This window comes from Ammospiza caudacuta, chromosome 5, assembly GCF_027887145.1.
Source record: "Ammospiza caudacuta isolate bAmmCau1 chromosome 5, bAmmCau1.pri, whole genome shotgun sequence".
NCBI classification, from domain to species: Eukaryota; Metazoa; Chordata; class Aves; order Passeriformes; family Passerellidae; genus Ammospiza; species Ammospiza caudacuta.
Window position 1 is genome coordinate 56576475 of NC_080597.1, and position 18709 is coordinate 56595183.

General features: G+C 39.2%; 1 protein-coding gene across 3 annotated transcripts in view; it reads left to right on the forward strand.

Annotated features, from left to right (window-relative positions):
• Positions 1-18709, forward strand: part of SPAM1 (sperm adhesion molecule 1) — a 32498-nt gene that overhangs the window by 1920 nt on the left and 11869 nt on the right. The window contains exons 2-3 of one of the 3 annotated variants that reach the window (XM_058805694.1): positions 9573-9701; positions 10088-10226. The exons of 1 other annotated variant lie outside the window; for it this stretch is intronic. The gene's annotated coding sequence lies outside the window, so the exon portion shown is untranslated. Of the gene's footprint in view, positions 1-9328; positions 9374-9572; positions 9702-10087; positions 10227-18709 lie in introns of those variants that run through there. One more of the 3 variants, XM_058805695.1, reaches the window with a different exon arrangement.

The window sequence follows — 18709 nt, forward strand, 5'->3', positions numbered from 1 at the left end:
GACAGACCTGTTATAAACATTACAGCATTACTTGCTGCTCTTAACAGTGTTAGTGTTGACAACGAGACTGTGCTTTTGATTTTCAGTGTGTACATTAATTCCCATCAGTCTGGCACTGTAAAAAGTAAAATATCTCCTAACAGGCAGAACCCAGGGCTACAATACAAAAAATAACTGAGAATTGACACATACTCAAGATGTCTTCATACTAGTTTAATGGCAATAGTAGTGATAGTGAGATATCAAAAATCACCTTCTCTTAGACAGACCCACTTGGGGAAAAAAGTGATGCTGGCAGGTGGACAAACTTCATCAGTACAAAATGGTAGAGCTTGTTAATCTCTGCCAGCTCATGGTGTTTGCACATGGTAATGGCAATAAAGAAAGGCCTGTCACTTGGAATTATTTCTAACAAGGTACTATAATTAGCTTTTAGGCAGATAAGCAGTATACTAAATAGAATACATTTTGGACTGCTATTCCACCACCCATTTTTTATCCAAGAGAACACCCTACAGCCTAGACAGGGCCTGCTGTATCCCTGTTTATCTCCTCATTGAGGGAGTCATACATTATGATAAATTTATTTTTACCATTAGTTCACCTACTAAGAAGCATAAAACAGCCTGTAAGCCAAATCAACACAGGGAGATTTTAGAAGTGAGCATGCAAAGGGTTTCTTTTTATTGAAGTTTCACCTGTCAATATATACCTCTTCCTTTCTCCTTCTCCCAAAGAGCAGCAAAAAGCGAAAAGTGAAACAGGTAGTGCAGAAATGAGGGCAATGGCTTAGGAACTTTGTTGCTTTTTCCCTGGACTGGTGTCCTACAGGGAAGGGCTCCAGCCAGAGCAGGAGCCCAGCCCAGGCACCCACAGAGGGCACAGGAGCAGCCCAGAGCAGGAGATGCTCCTGCTCCCCGACGGGGAGGGAGGTGCCGGTGCCTGGGCCAGGTTTGACCCTCAGAGCCCCAGCAGTGCCAGGGCTTTTGAAAGAAACCTGCAGGCAAAAGGCAAGGCTTGGGGGAAAAACCCAAAGAAACAACAACTTGGAACAACTGTCAGAGATCTTTATTTTCAACTGCATTTTCCAGCAGTTATGTACTCCTATTTCCAAGGGATACAGATAATGCAATCCAGATGCTTCTCTGGCTATCGCTTTAAAGACACTTTTTTATTTTTTTCAGTCAGGAAATGACAAAATCCTTTTATAGCTGTTTAGTTTCAGCAAATGATTTTGCCTTTAGCTTTTTAATTTCTAAATAAATATAAAATGAAAATGAAAAATAATTTCAACTAACAGACAAACTTTTCTTCCCAGGACATTTTGATATTGTTGGAACTTTCTCTCCCCTTTACACTGATGTTTTATGTTAGAGAAAAAAGAAACAATTTCATTTTTATCAGAAATAAATTTAATCAAAAAGCTCCCCATTTTGATGTGAAACAGCTTTTCTTGCAGCTTTACCTCCTGTGCTTTAAATACTAAAGTCAAAATACTCTTTGAAACACTTGCTTCTGCACTCCTGCAGAAAGTGTTTAACATTTTAAAGCCTGAGATATTTAGAATGTAAATAAACAGGTGATAGGGATATATTTTTTCTAACATTACACTGCAGGCTCTATGTTCTGTGTTCAAGAATGTGTTTTACCAACCAGCTCCAACTGATTTAAATAGAATTCAGGCTTTGAAAAGCTTTAAATACTTAAGTGGCTCTGTAGGCCTAAACCCTACTCCCTCTGGTCCAAGGTATAGTGAGAATGGTAATTCAGGGATTACAGCACTGAAAATAGAACAAGAAATACCACTCAAATTTGAGTAAAAACTAAGGCTAGAGAAGAAGGTTCAGGTACAATAACCTTCCAGCAATCCTTGCCCAAAGCAAACTAAGTTCGAACTCCCAGGGAAAAATAAGACTCCATCTTTTGGACTCTTCTTCCAGGCTGCCACAGTCTATGCTTCTTGCAAATTTTTTTTAAAATTAAAAATACAAATGGCACAAAAATGCCACATATATCCTATTCTGATGGTGTTATCAAAATTAAGAGGAGAGAAATTACTGGAAATTGCATTAAAAAAACTCACTTAGGAAATGTGTTTCATTCAGGAAACTTAGATGAGTTACAGTTGGACAGTTTATGCAAGCTGGATAATGCTTCTGACTATTCAGGTCTCTGAATTTCCTCTTATTGATGAAAACTTTGGTTTCAATGTTTATACTTCTGCATATAAAATCAGACTTCTGTACTTTAAACAGCACTTTAGGCAAAACAGAAAGTTTAGTGTGTAAAAAGGTCACAAAACAAGACACTGAATTTTCTGGCTTTGGGCAAAATTGAAGGTTCTTCCCTTTGGGGCTTGAATGTTGTCAGTTTTCCACACTGCAAAGAGCAAATACCCCAAAAAACTTCTCTAAGGGTCACAAGCCAGCTGTTCCTTTCCACCCCATGTAAAGTGCAAAACTCACTGGCATATTGCTTTCCCCCACTGTTATTACACTTTCTGTTTCTCCCACAAAACTCTTCCCTCTCAGTCTTCTGCTTCCTTTCTGCGAGAATTCTCTATATCCTCTATCAAAAGCCAAGTTGAGTGACAGACATTCACCCATTGGCAAACAGAGCTGCTCTGAAATTCTGCTTGGCTGAAATTTATCCTTGTGGGGTTGAGTGAGATAATAAGGTTATGGTTCTGTAGTGAACCCTTTGTGTGGGGCTGCTGCTCACTGTTCTGCAGAATTAAACCAGTCAAGAATACCAGTGACAGCCACAATAGCTAATGGGCTTGTAAGGTGATTTGCATAATGAAAAGTCTGTATTAATGCAAACTAATTAACTTGGAAAAATGACTTTTGAAAGAAAATATACTCTTCCCTTTGAAAAATAATAAAGTATGTAGAGAGTTCATATGATTGCTTTATTGCCAAAAAGACTGAGTATCAGGCTTGGGGTGGGGTAAAAATTACTGTGTTAGAAAATATGGTGCTCTAAAAGAAAAATGTAAGTCAAATTGGAAAATTTTACATAAGATCCAATAGGATTGTGAATTTTTTGCCAGAAATGTTTAATCTGTTATTTTCCATACAGACACATCAGAGACTTCGTTATCAGCTCTGCAGGGAATTCAGTTTTCCCAAGGTGCCAGGCTGGTACAGCCAGATTCCCAAAATGGGGATAGCAGAGGGTGAGCACTGGGGACAGGCCAGCTGGATGAAGCCCTCACACCAGGACACACACCAGCCACTCAGGACCAGTATTCAGGGGATTTTATTCACCAGTGCCCCATCCCTCCCCTCCAGAAATGTAAATCACACACTGGATTATTAACCCATACCTCTGCATTAACAGTTGCTGCGATTCTTGCAATTGTTTGCAAGGAACCAGAAAGGAGGCATTCAAGCAGGTTTGGGATTCCCCTCAAAATGTCTTACTTTTTGGACCCTGGAAGAGCATGAAAGCAGAGATTTTTGTCTCCACCCATTTTGTACGTGAACATGAGAAGAGGTGAGGGTTTACCCCCTCGCCTGCCAGTTCCTCTGGAGGGGTGAAGGAGTGAAATCGGGGCCTGGGTCACACCACATACCCTGGTTATCTGACCTGAGCATCTGGGCTTTAAAACCTGGCCCCCAAAAGAGGGGTTCTTTGCCTCCTGCCTACACTAGTTGTCCCTGAAATTGGGATTTTTGAGTCCTGGGAAGCCTCCTCATTGTGGTAAGGGAACTTCAGAAAGCATCTCTCTGCCCACCCAGGGCCAGCTGGCCAGCACGGGCTGGGACAGATGCTTGAGTGTTTGTGGCTTTAGGCACTTTGCTGCCTGACACATCTCATCTTTTACTGGCCTAAACTCACTTTTTGTGCAATCACTTCAGGTCATTCACAGAAGGCCAACTGCACTTTGAAGATGGAAATGTTGTAAATGCCAAACAATCTTGTGGTTATTTACATACAAATTTACATTGTATCGGTCATTTACATTATAGCAATCTAAATGATAAAATCAGAATTAAGCAAAAGGTCAAGAGTCAATGTTTTCTGCCTGAAACTAATGTGCCATTGAAAAATATTTAACTAAGCTGAGTTCAGGTAGCAAAATTGATATTTATGATACTTTCCTTAGATATTGGGCATGTATTCAAAACTACAATGAAGTTGCTACACACTGCCTTCCTGTGGCTCCTGGAAATATTTTCAGTCCAAGTTTCAACATAAAAATCCACCACAGCAGAGCAGTAGTTCCTGTGCTCCACTTATAAAATAATCCTCTCTCTCAGCTCTTCAGAACGTTCCACTGATTTCTTCACATTCTGAATCTTTGTGTATCTCTAGAGCCTGGTACTACTCATAGCACAATCAACAAAAAGAAAAGTGCTTTGATTTTGATGGCACAGGGTCAGATCCTGAGGCAAGGCACTTTATAAGCAATTTTTAAAAACTGTTAATGAACGCAATAAATAAATATATTTACCTGTGCCACCCCCCTGCTTCCTGACAATAAACATTTATTCTCTTTTCTTTGTTCCTTTGTATTAGCAACCTGCAATATTTTTGAATCTGGTTACCTTTTTTATCCTCCTGTCTTATTTCTGAATTGTTCCTTAGCCCTCCTATGCAAGAACAAGTTCTTCTTCCACCCAGTTATCAAAAAAATTTTGTTATAAGAGGGTCCTGATTATTTTCAACCTGTATTTCCATTCTGCAGTATTTTAGTTTTACCTTGCGTGAACAAATTCAGATTGATTCACAAGTAAAAACAAGAAAATATCTGTGTTTGCTTGATTTTCCCTCAGAGACAAGAAGAGCCCGTAAGCAAATTGTATTCACTGGGAATCAGAGTACATTTTCTGAGTTAGTGGCAGTTCTCAGGGAATTAGTTGTAGTAAATTGTTCAAGTTTCACAGGCCACTGGGTATAGGGGAAACTCAGTGGTAAGAATCAGAGAATGGAAGATTTTTCTCCCTCAAGGAAGGGAGATAGAGAAAAATAACAAAAAACATTTGCTCAGTGAAAGAGTTGTATCTAAGAAAAGAAATGCTGAAAGAGTATAACAAATATCAGTGGCTAACTAACAAGTAGCTTCATCTAACTGCAAAAAACCCCCAAACAATTGAATTTGGAATTTGGTGTAGCAGTGGGACATAAGGCAGTGTCCCTGCACCTGCAATATTGCCCACTGATATGAATAGAAACCTACCTCAAAAACATGTTAAACATTATAAGCAATTTAGGGGAAAAGAATATATATATATATATATATATATAAATATAAATATGTGTTTGTCCTGGTAAAAGGACAAAATCATAGATTATAATAAAAATTGCTGTAGACACCAGAAAAGGGAGGATCTGTCTTGCATGATGTCAAAGATTACGAATGGTCTGGTGACTATTAGGGTAAAATGAATTTGTAAGATTATTTTACTCTGTGGCAAGTATTTGAAAAGAATATGTGAATTTTGGGGATATACATACATTTTCAAAGAAGGGACCAAGTGACCTATTAAAATTTATCTCACTTTGAAGATTCTGACAAATATATCCAGGGAAAGAAATGTCATTACCTTCAATTTAATCAATGCTTTTCAATACAAGAAGTTGACCTTGTTCCTGTGCATAAAAAATTAAATAATTAGTATGTACATTTTCATTGCCTGAATTATTTTGGATTAAAACAATTGCTTACATATTGGGCATCTTTTGGAGCTAACTTGGTACAGGCAATGCTTTGACTTAACTGCCTAACACAGTATGCTCTTTGGAAAAGTTATCAATAGACATGTTTTCATTCTATTTTTTGTCCTTTTTTTCCTTTGAAGTAGGTGATTATTAGAATTTATGTAAGTTTATTGACTATTAGGCTAATCATGCAGTATTCAGTTATGCAGTATCCTGGAGAAGAAATAGAGGAGCCACTACACCAGAGAGTTGCTGCCCCAGTGGGTCCCCAGCCTATCTTCAGACTGTGCACTGCCTCTCAGATTGAGCAATTTTGTGTGATGGTATTCACACTGTCCATTATCACATCCTGAGCAGTGCAATACAGTGCAGAAAGCACTTCCATCTCCTTGGGAGAGAAATTACTTTTCATTTTCTGTGTGAATAGCTGGCTATTTAGGTTTTGAATTCATCCAACTTACCTTTCGTGTGTTAATTAGAGGCCTGATCTTGTTAGGTACCATCCGCAGGCAACTTAGAGAGTCAGGCACTTCTGCAGGGTGATTGCTCCTCCCTCACACACTGCTGAGGATTTGAGAAGGACCTGAGAGGTTCCTGCAGAGATAGTCTGCATTCCTAAGACAAGCATCTCAGCTAAATGCCTGAAATTACCTGCAAGGGGCTCTGTGGCATCCAGTCTGTACAACTTCAACCATTTGTGTCTGTGGACCCAGTTATGTGTCCATGATTTACTCAGTCATTATCAGAAGGAGAAAGTATCTCCTGGCAAGGCTAAATCTACTAGATAGGTGTTGTACAAAGATGGGATGGGTCATGCTTTAGAGGTTTCTGTCTTTTTCTGTCAGTGATAGAGTGTCTGGAATAACTACCTCAGAGCAGAGACATAACTTTTAGATGGGTGAGAGAAATCCAATTCTAAACTATAAAGGAAAGTATCAATTTGGCAGCTTAACAGTCATCTTCTTGCCCAGAAGGATAAAATAGGCAGCAGGATGAAAACTTCACTGTAATGTTATGTGTGAGTGTCATTTGAAGTTATTAGGCTCCAATTTGCCTGAAGAGTGGGAAAATAGCACAGTCTTCATTGCCATTAACTCAATTACTTCCAGCTGCACCACAGAGTTTATGCCAGAGCACTGAATATTCACTATACAAATTTTATGTGATGAAGCAGGTAGATTAGATACTAACTGGATAGATTGGAACTAAAATTTCAACTTAATTGGGATGCCATGATAAAAGAAAAAAATATATTTAACTGTAGATATTTTGAGCCCATTAAGATAAGAGATGGGGAAAGGACACTATTGTTTAACTCTGGGATAAAGATGACAGGTTAAGGAAGATTTTAATGTCCTCAAGTCTTGATCATATGAAAGGGTCTGCAGATCATCTGACTATCCCTTGCCTTCTTTAGTCCTTGTCTAAACTCTAGTGGACAGGGAGAATGTAAATGTTCCTTCATCCCTTTTAATATTTTTTCCATTTCATAACAATAAAAATTATTACCATATTTCCCTAATAATCTCCTTTAAAGTATCCTTCCTTCCTCTGTTTCTCCTAGACTTGCATTGATTTCCATCTTGCGCTGTCTTTGTTGTGCTACTTAGCTGATTACTTCAACCTCAGTATAAATTTTTGCATTTGTCTCTACTCAGTAGAATCCAACTTTTTTCTGGTCATTCCTTACATGTGAGAATTAATTTTTTGCACCCTAGGCCAGAGCTCTGGCAGAGCTATAGGCTATAAAAGATGATCTGCTAAATTTGGTTGCAAAATGGTTCTGTATCCTGTGGTAATCGGAAGTGATTTACTTATTTGGAAGTTAATTATTACTTTCATAAGCTTTTCTTAAAAAATTAGTATGCAAAAATCCCTCTTTGGAAACTCTATAGGAAACTCTAACTATTGTCTAATCCATTATTAAATTATTCTTTTATCTGGGAACATGTGGATTCAGAAGTAATATAACAGCAGAGAAAAAGGTGTTTCTTGACATTTTTTCTTTGCTGATGATATTTAGAATGGGGTTTCTACATTTGCATACTTCACCAGTTGCAAGATCTTTCCCTTTTCCTCAGTAAAGTGATAATTTCCTTTATGTTCAGAGAAACACCTGTCCTAGATGGTTTGCTCAACACAGAAGCAAGAAATAGCAAAAACTCACTGCTTAAAACAATCCTACATAAAGCTTTTGAATTTTTTAATCTCTATCTCACACTCATGTTCTGTTTGCTTCATAATGATCTGATTATAGTTGTTTTTGTTACCAAGTTCAAATATCTGTATGGTTTGAAAGTGAAATTGGAAATAAGTAATTCACTCTGTTTTACAGAGGCATTCCAGAAGATGGTATATCATCTTTATATAGACAGTTTGCAAGTAAAGTCAAGCTTAGAAGAAACTGTAATGGTTTTCAAATGACTAGTTGAAGAGTATAAAAAATACCCTCCAGAAATTCTGCTTCTATATTGCAAAGAATTAAGCTATTTGAAATCAAATGTAGTCTAGACATGAAATTCTCATGGAAATTGCCATTTCCTATAGCTATTCCTTTAGGGTCTAAAAGTATTGGATACTGCTGTCTTGCAGTGTAGTGCAATTTCTATAGCATGCAACAACATTTTAAGACAATGTAAGATAAATAACCCATGAACGCTGTCACTGCTGCCTAGAATCACCATTTCACTTACCATGGGTCTTCCTGAATGTATTTTGGCACTAGCCTTTATGACTCCAAGTAGTTCTTTTCATGTCTTTAACATGTAGATTGCTAGCCTGAGAAAACACTTACCTTTTCTACACTGCTTTGCAATCCAAATGAACTGTAGCTTTCAGAAGTCATTTGAATTAGTTCCCCAAGCAGGTGAAGCAGTTCCAAGGCAGTTTATAATGCAGATTTTCTTTAAGGCTGCATTCCAGCTGTGTTAGATGTGGAAACTTACTGGTATGGGAGCTAGCAGGTAAGCAACCTCCTACCCCAGTCCCTCTGAAAAGTCCTGGTTTTTTATTTTTAATTCAAATTCAGGTAGACATTTTCACACAGAACATTTATGGCCTACTTTAATGGGCACTTTTCTCAGCAGGCTTAGTAAATTGGACACTTTGTTTTTAAAGGTAAGAGACAGTAGGGTTTGTTGCTTCAAGCATTCATTTAAACTGAAGTTCTTATTTATTTAAATAATGCATAAAGTGCATAAAGGCTTTGTCAGACTGGACTTAAAATGACTTATATTATTGTTCTCAATATGGAAATCACAAGCAAATCTGGGTCTGACATCTCACTCCACTAGAAAGGAGTAAAAAGAATCTTCTAGTAGTTTTTGCGTGAGGGACAAACCACTTCTAGATGGATCTAATAAGAAATGGGTACTGATCTATTCTTGATTTCTTCAGAAGTGATATGTAAACCAGTAATAGGGAAAGAAAATAAACAAAAAAAGCTTCTGAAACCCTTGAATTTTTTGCAATACAGGGCAAAGATTGGTCATAACCTTTTAGAATCTACATCCCAAAACTTCCAGTGTACTAATAGTCATGGCAAAGCTGTAAGGAGTTTTAACTCTCCTTTACAAGCAGGTTGTGGGGGGAAAGCAGACTCACCAGACAAGTTTTGAACGCTCATGAGAAAGAACAGATTTTACTTCAAGAAGGTTTTGGAAGAAAATCCTTGAAATCAATCTGCATCAAGTTGATACATGCAAAGGTGAGGAGGACAAAAACCCTGTCAATCAACTACACTGTGGAGGACTACTGGATGGGAGCAGTTTGATCAAACTGTTTTTTAAGAGAAAACACCAATCTGTTCTAAAAAATAAAAATACCTATCAGAAACTAGTAGGGACTGTAGCAGTCCTTAAGAAATTAATCTAGTCCACATTGATGAGTCAAATACTGTTTCTCAGAGCTGGAAATAGAAGAGGCACTGATCTCCCTGCTCCTGCTTGCTGTGCTCCAGTAAACGAAAGCTGAAGGTGATTTTGGCTGCCCACATCTGTGCTACCTGTCTTGCTGCACTTGTAGAGATCAGCCAGGTGAGAGATGTGAGGGGGCTGTGACTCCTCCAGTCACCCCAGACACAGGGGACAGAGTTTATTCCCAGGTACTCTCCTTCCTCCTTTTGCACAACGTGTTGTGAAGGAATAACCAGGAAACAAAGCCTCCTCCCCCGTGAGCCTTGTGTGCATCTTTGCTTGGGGCAGTGATCTGTTTCTGTGTTTGGGGTAAAGGCCAAGACTCTGAACCAAAGATAGTTTTTGCTAGTCAGTATCATCTGTCATATTCTCTACCCTGTGTTATTCCCTGCAATGGCTAATAAAAGCATCAGTATTTTAGAAAAAAAGTGGGCGGAGAGCATTAACATGGATTTTGCATGTCTACCACATGAGTAACACCCAGGTGGATTATATTTCCTTAACAGAAAATAAATGTTCTGGCCTGTAAGACACACACTGGTACAAAAAAGTAGTCTGTCACCTGAGAACAAGAAGCCAGATTTTCTGAGATCCAGTGCTCCTGGTATCCTAAATGAGAAGAATTAAGGAGTCCAGGGAATGCTGGTAAGTGCCTCTTGTCCTCTCCAGTATTTACAGTGGCAAAGTTGGTTAAGTTCCTGTTCTCTGCTGTTGTGGTGAGGATGTGTGCTTCACTCTCTTCTTCCCAAGTGTGCTTTGAACCTGTCCATGTGGAAAGGATCCTCTCCCAGATGACTACATCAGTGGACATGAATAAGCCAGTTTACTTAGAGGCATGATTCCAAACACTCACTGTATTAAGGAACGTGGGCTCATTGGAATAAATCTGCAGACATGCACCAGTTAATTACCTGTATTGTTTGGGTTTTCACCAGAGACACTTTGGGATGAGATAAGCTTCAAAAGCATCCTGTGCTACTGCTGTTGGTTTAAACTGCAGTTTATAATCCCAAAGGTTTTTTCACTTGGGCTCTGTGAGGAAGGGTGTCTCTCTCTCTGCTCATTTGTTGAAACTGCTGTTTTCATTATGTACATGTGATAAACAGGAATTTATCTTTCTTGACATAAACCTATTTCACCCAGATTGATTTTAGCTTTCACATTGGAAGATATAACTTTAAAGTACATTGGCATAGAATGACATAAAAGACAACGAAACATGAATGGCAATCAAGTAATTAGGAAAATTGTTATTTACTGTGCCTATTGTCAATGCCTATTGTCATGGTAGCTTGGCAAGGGATTAGAAAGATTTAAATATAAATTAGATCTGTCATTCTCAAAATGAAAACAAGTTAGTTATTCAAAATTGTAGGGAAAAAAAAAGAAAAGGCAAAAGAGCCTTCTGTGTTGCCTTTAAAAGCTTAGATGTGAGCCCTGGAAAGCACTGAGTGCAAGCCACATTGTAGGAGGCCTCCCAGGGGAGAGTTATGCAGCTCCTCTTAGTACTTTTTGTGCTTACACAGAGGAGCACAAGTCAGAGGTAGCCTTGCATATGCAAATATGCCAGAAGAGGAAAAATAATTGTAACTGCAAGAATGTGATGCTGTGTCCAAACTAAAGGGTTTGCAGAGACAGCAACAGCAGAGCTGCTCTGCAAATGAGCTATGGGACTGAAACCTGCCAGTTTGGTCAATGGCAGCTTTAGGGCTTAGAAGGTGCAGTGCAGAACTATTCCACACTGAGACCATCTCAGGTCCCAAAAGTAGGCCAGGCAAACTAAAAATGTCCTATACTGAACAAATATACTGCAATTTTTCATACTTTACCATTTAAAAATCCAGGTTGGTGTCTCTGTATTTCATTGTACCCTGCAGGTAAACTGCTTTATTTGGAAAGAAGGTAAACACTTATTCGGTCTCCATTGCATAATACACACTCACCCAGAGAGCATCAGATGCCTCAGTGGACAGCAGGAGCTGTCAGTGGCTTGAACTGCTGTAATACAGAACAGGACTCTGGTGCATTCAGGACATACTTCCACCTGGAAAGTTTATGCACACATTGGAAGGAAAATACTCTCAGGTTAAACAACAGAATCTTCCCAAGCTCCTTGGTTTTCTTGTATGCTTAATGTACATCCTCAAGAGGAGCTCACTGACCTGTGAGCTCCTTCCCCAGTGCCCTGGTTTCCATAGAACAGAAGCCTGGTGACAAAGGCCAGAATGGGAACACATGTACTCAGGTCAGTTCCCTGACACAGATGCTCAGACAATAAGATTTGAGGATGTCTACAGTATGTGCTTGTTGGTCTGATCTCTTGCAGACTCCAGTCCTAGAAAAAGATTTACAACCTCACTAGCACCTGAAGTGACTCTCTCAAACAAAAGAGGACACAAGTGATAGTTGCTTATAAAGTGCCACCTCTATAGGTAGCTGAACCCCAGATGGGAGGGACTGGATGGAGTTTAGCCATAGCTGTCCAAAAAACAGTTTGAATTCTTTAGGCTGGAGCTGCAAAGAACTGTGGAAAATTAGAAAATCTTGACTAAAGAGAAATAAGTGATAAATCAAGACAAAGGCAGTTGACAAAGTCATACCTAAATGAGGAAAGAAAATCCTAGATGTACACAGGGCATGCCAAATGCACGTGGTGCTAACCAGAACTACCAGTGCAACCTGAGCTCCCATAATTTACCTGCAAGAGACACAACACTGCCTGGGTCTGACTGCATGGGAGGGCAATGCTCACCAGTGGCAAGAATCCTGGGAGCAAGTCAGGAAGTCAGCCCCATCTTCTGAAGGGCTGAAGGAAAAGAGTGCCCAGAGCAGTGTAAATTGGAGGATGGGTTCTGTCCCATGGCCATGGTGGGTGAGCATGATACAGAGAAAGCCCTTCTGCCTGGGGTTTGTGGAGGTTAGGGTGGGACTTTGGGGAAGTGAGGGTTGGAGGTGGGGATGTGCTGGAATAGGGAAAGAGAAGAGGACCTCAGTGGAGGGTGGGCTTAGGCAAAGGGGATAGACATGGTGAGTGCAGGGTAGGACCTGACATGTGTGACTGAGGCTCAGGGGACAGGAGCTGAGAAGCAGGGTACAGGTGCCTTGATGACCTGCTCTGCTGAGAGGTGAAGGGGCTGGTGCCAAGGAGGTGGCATTCATCTCAGTGGAATCCTGGCAGAAGAGCAGGTGATGTGTGGTGAGAAGGGAAGTGAGATCCCACATCTTCAAATAATTCCCCTGCCTCCTATCACTCCACTCCATGTACCCTCAGCCTTGCAATCCAGAGAAGCCAAAATCACAATGTTGATATTTGCCACTCATTAATAATGGGATTACTTCCTCCATGTTTCATTCTTGGATCAGCTGAGTTCAACCTTTGTTTACACTGCTTGGAAGCTTTCCACCAGCTCTGCCTTTGCACATTATGCATCCTACTTTTTATTTATAGTGTATTGTGGTATTTGAAGATCTTTACCAGCTTCTCTCAGCTGCCAGCTGCGGCTGTTCTATTATTTCATCTTTCCTGCTGCCTCACAGCCAGCAGGAACACTTAATTTGTGTTATATCAAAGTGAAATCAGGAGCCACCCAACAAACATACTCTTATGATTTGAAGGAGCACAGAAATGTTTAGCACCAGATTATTGGGTTGAATCCAGCTCAGTCAGCAGCAACTGGAAATTGTTAATGCCTGCTGACAGGCTGGCAGCTGAGGGGCGTGATACAGGTGGCTGTTCTTCAGTTGCTCATGGACAGATGTCCCCCTCACAAAACCCCAACAAAAAACTCACACTGTTGCTGGCAGCCTCAGCAGGGACACAGAGTGGGCAGTGAGGCTGTTCTTACACGGAGCAGTATCTACAAAGAAAAGCCCAAGAGCACTGGAGTGAACAATTTGCAGGCCACCCCTCTGTGAGGCTTGTTGTGGGGATGGGAACCTTCTCTACCAGCAACTCTAAGTCTTGTTTTGAAAGAAATATATTGGATATTTTGATGATAGAAGCCAGGGGGATGTTGCTTGACATTGGAGACAATCTGGTAGGTTTTAAGAAGGTGTGAAGAGTGGTTTAAATATTGTTCTCTGCAGCTCTTTTTGTTTTGTTTCCCATATCTCTGCAGATCCATTTTTGTAACTCCTCAGGTTCCTTGGCTTTATTCTATTCTGCACCATCACTTCCACCAAGTACAGTAATGATTCAATGGTTCATTCAAAAGTTGGCAATTATTTCCCTTTATTATTTAATACTGCACCCAGCAAAAGATAGCTTGTTCTGTGAGGAAATTCCTATTTGACTAGGGAAGTGAATGCTAGAGTGGTAGAGATGCTGGGTGGGATTTCTGACTGTAAGAATGCTGTGGAGTGGATCCTGCATCACAAAGATGCAGCGTTACAGGAGACAAAACCACTGCTACCTGTGAAGTGGCAAAGCCTTGTAGTCCACAGCTTGGGCTGAAGCACAACTACTACCATGAGTGTCTCTGCAGCAATTTGACCTACATAGTTTAATTACTGTTTATCTTATTTTCCTTGTTTTTCTGACACATAAAGATGGCTGACTATTTTCCATTAAAAAAAAAAAGCAGATGAAAGAGTTCAATACAGACTAAAACATTTTAGGACCAAATTTCAAAATTTCAAAACTTTATTTTCATTTCTTAACTTTAACCAAATAATATTGATTTAAAGTTCTTCTGCAAAATAAGAGTAATGGATATCCTAGCATGTTACTGAAGAATGATAATGTTAAAATGTGTGATTTGAAAAGTTCTATCTTCTTTCTTCATCATAGTAAACTGCTTTTGAATATATTTTCCCATAATTTTAGAATAGTTTTATAAATTAATGCTTTAAAATTATTTTTATAAAATAATTATTTAAAGTTGTTGTTCTATAGTTGACTTAAAAAAAAGTAGATAGCTGAATATTTTGATTATTTTCTGATTTGGATAATTTATCATTATATACACTTATATAGTAAAAAAATATTACACAAAGAAAACAATGTATGACATCTAAAATGACAAAACCCTTTCAATATAGAAATTACTACCATGAAACTGAAATTGTTTCCAAAGAAAAAATTGTTTTTATGCCAGGGAAGAAGAAAAATAGTTTTAAAACTGCAATATTGAAAGTAAATTGCAGTATTGATAGTGTAGCAGTGGGTCCACAGCTCCAAACAACTCTAACATGTGGCACTGCCTGCCATCCCTTTGGAGTGGGAAACCCTCAACCAACCCAAAGTGCTGTGTGAGCACAATCAGAGCAGGGAGTTTAATGACAGAGAGTGGTTTGTTGTTTAATTGTACAGCTCCAAGGTTCTGCCTGAATCCCTGTGAGAGCAATCAGAGGGTCACACATGCACTCAGCTCAGTGATCTCCAAGCATGGCAATCTTGGTATCTGTTCTCCAGCACAGGATGTCTTCTTGACCTCGTTTCACACTTGGTGTGAATGCATCACCTGGGGGTACTCTAGATTCTGGCAAAGCACAACACAGTTTTGCTCTCCCCATCCCATTTTTTTTTAACCTCCGTTGGACAAATCCCTGCTACATTGAAAAGCAAAATTAAGGCAAATACAGTTTGCCTTATTTTGGGAAAAAAAGGAACTATTTCAAAGAATTTGTTCAGTTAACTACAGAATATGGTGCAAGACTTCTGACAAGTAATGTGTTTTGTACTACTCAACTGCAATCAGCTGTGTCAGGAGACACTTTCATCAACTACCCTATAATTATGTTAAGGCTTTCACCAAATGACAAATCCCAACTGGCTGGGCCAGAGCCCTGCCTTTCTAGAGAAGGGTAATAATTTTGTCCACTCACTGGTTCATTCATTTCAGCAAGTCCTGACCTGTGGATTCACTGAGGTGAGTATTTACTGATTATTTTTATGCTGTTTAAATTTTTACTATTTTAAAATTCAAATCTCACTGAGGGAAGGTAAAATTTGATAGGACTTTCTAGAAAGATTGTCAGGAGTTGTAAGGTAGAACAACCACTTACCTGTGTTACACACACTGAACTGTATCTATCAGCTGAACTGACACTACCAGCTGTTTTTTTCTCAGTGTATTTTAACTTCCTTTTTTCCATGCCAGTGATTCATTGAACTATTACACACAAAAAAATATTATTAACTGCACATATATAGGTGTCAGAGGTATTGAGTAAAATCTATGTCTCCAGACAAACAAAATTGCTAAAACAACTTTATTTTAGTGAAGTCTTGTTTCAAGCTTTTTTGGCAAAGTCCTTAGTCTAGGCAATTTTTCTCAGGACGTGGGAATAGGTTTCCTTTACAGGTGTGAGTGTGCTAATAGGGATTTCTATTTCTTTAGGAATCTAAAGTTTATTGGTATAGACTTACACCTGGGAAAACTCAATATGAAGTTACTTCTCCCTAGTGAATGCTTCTAATCAGGGGTGAAAGAGAAGACACCTGTATGTTTTCAGCCTTTCAACTCAGGTAAATGATATGGTGCGGTGTAATAGTTATTTTTTACATGAAGCCACAGGCAGGCAAGACAACCCACAAAATATGAGGCAAGAGGTTTGAGTCAGAGTTGCATGTAAGCAATGGAGCACGTGCTGGGTAATCTCAGACAGGTGAGGGCTGGCATGGGTATCCACTACAGCCTCTGAGGAGGAAAAGTCAGAGAGTGAGGGTGTGGGCAGTGAGAGCCAGGCCTGGCTGCCACACACTGTCCAAGTCCCAGTTCCCACGGCAAGTGGTCCAAATTTACTCTCTCAACATGTTAAGGTCTCTTAAAACCAGTAGACTCCACTGTGTTTCTCAGCTTTGCTGTTGAGTCAGAGTTTGTGAGGGTTTGCAGTTTGTCTCAGAAGAGGATGAGATGATGGGTTAGCCATCCCAGTTGCATGTCGATAGAGACAGCACCAACTTTGCCACCCTAACCAGTGGAGGCCCAAACAAAAACTCATTTCCTCAGCTCAGAGCCACGGAAAATCCTTTTCTTTAGGCTTTCTCCAAGGGTTATGCTAATATTCTTGCTCAGGCAGGCCCAACTGTGCTTCTTTCTTCTTTTCAGTTGAGCTGTTAATTCTCTGCATACCCGTTTCCCAAAACAATGCTCGAGAAATGCTAATGCCTCCTTAATAAATCACTGGTTTTCTGCATAGCTTTGTACTCACTTTTGTTTTGAGACTTTGACATCTGTTTACCCATCTCTCCCACTTCTCTCCAGGGATGGGTGGCAATTACACAGGCTTCTTGGTATTAGTAGGTTTATCAAAATAACAAAAGGCTATGTGAGGGCTGTGAAGGAACAGCAGGTGAAAGAGAACGCAGTACGAAAGAGAAATCACTCTTGAGGCAAGGTTTATTTCTTTACTGCAGTTTCATATTTTTGTCAGATTGTATTTATTTATATGCAAAAGGAGTATGGAATGAATTACAATCCCAGGAGAGGAAGATTAAAAAGAGAGAGCATTCAGGTATTGCAGAGGAGAACTTGAAATGTCATACTGTGAAGACATATGTTAATGTACAAACTGGTATGAGGTTAATAATACATATTTATTTCCATGAATAATTTGCTTTGAGGACCCCTCCCCCTGCTACTCAAACCTCCTGTTGCTCTAGCAACACACTCGATGGAGTGTGGCTACTGAATATCCAGGAACAATTTCATCCATGCAGGTTTCATTTACCCCAGGGGTGTTTCTGCTCCCTTACGCTTGAAAGGGAATGCACTTATCACCTTTCTTGAACATTCTATTTTTTTTCTAAAAAGAATAGCACAATTTTGTGACTCAAACAGTTTCAGATACAGAATTGACTGCTGTGTTAATTTCAATACTGCAATACTTCCCAGGATTATGCAAAAGCCTGTCCTGGTCTCTTCTTCAGAGCAATCTCACCTTTTCCAAAGGCACAGTAACCTTTGTACAGTGTAGATTTTTTTTTTCTTTCATAAATCCTAGATTAGAGTAATAGTTTCTTGAAGGGGAAATATACTTTTAACACAGATGTGAAATGATACCTACTTTGTAAAGAAATGTATTGCGGTTATCTCTGTGCTGCATGTTGGCTTAGAAGGCAAGAATATATATTTTTTGTTCAGTTCAGACTTCTGATTTTCAAAATAGCACTCATAAGGGAGATGATGATCATTAAGTGCTTACTAATAGTGGATTATAATCCTCCATATTATGGGCCACCTTTGATACTGTCTATACACATGTAGGTGCGTGACATTGCCTTGTTTGGAAGAGCTCCCTGAGAAGATCTAGGGAAGTACTTAGGAAAACTGTTCTTGTACTGCAGGATGCACAGTGATCTACACTAGAGTCCTTTGTAAATATTGCTGTCCATAAGAATTTAGAATTATGCTGGAACACATGATGCTGCAGAAAATATGACACTGGGCATCTTAAGTAATATCCCTAGTGGATGTTGGACCAGGTGACCTTTAAAGGTCCCTCCTAACTCAAACCCTTCTATGGCTATGAAAATTTGACCTCCTACTTTGAGAAGTAGTCAGAACAAAGAATAGGCTGAATATACAAGCCCAAAGAAAATTGCGTTTGGGGCTTTTTTTGTGTGTTTTTTTTTTTTTTTTAAGGCTTCTAATTAAAATTATTGAAAAGGTTTCAGCGTAGTATCGTGAAAATATATTTGACTAAAAAGAGCCAAAAGAAAACTACTAGGCACTTTTAAAAACTGGGCAGTGATTTGCCCAGTATTCTAAGTTGGGATAGCAGTGGTGTAGTACAGTGATCCAAATATGCCTCCAGGTTGTTCTTGCCTTTAATTACCTATATATTAATAATCTATATTAATGATTCAAATATGCTTTCAGGTTGTTCTTGCCTTTAATTAGCCATGTATTAATGGTAAAGATACAATTATATTTTTAATTTCTATATTGATGGCTAATGTATTTTTCTTGCTATAGAGAATATGTTTGGGCTTGTTTTGCCACAAAATACTAGAGATTCAGCAGACAGTGAATGTTTTGCAGGGTAATCTTAGTGAGATAGAATACTTTACAGTCACACATGACTGACTCTTTATTTTGTCCCTGATTCCTCTGCAATGGAAACTGTTATTATAAAATCTGGGTTCTGCCAAATCTATTTATACAGAGTACAGCAAAGGAAAT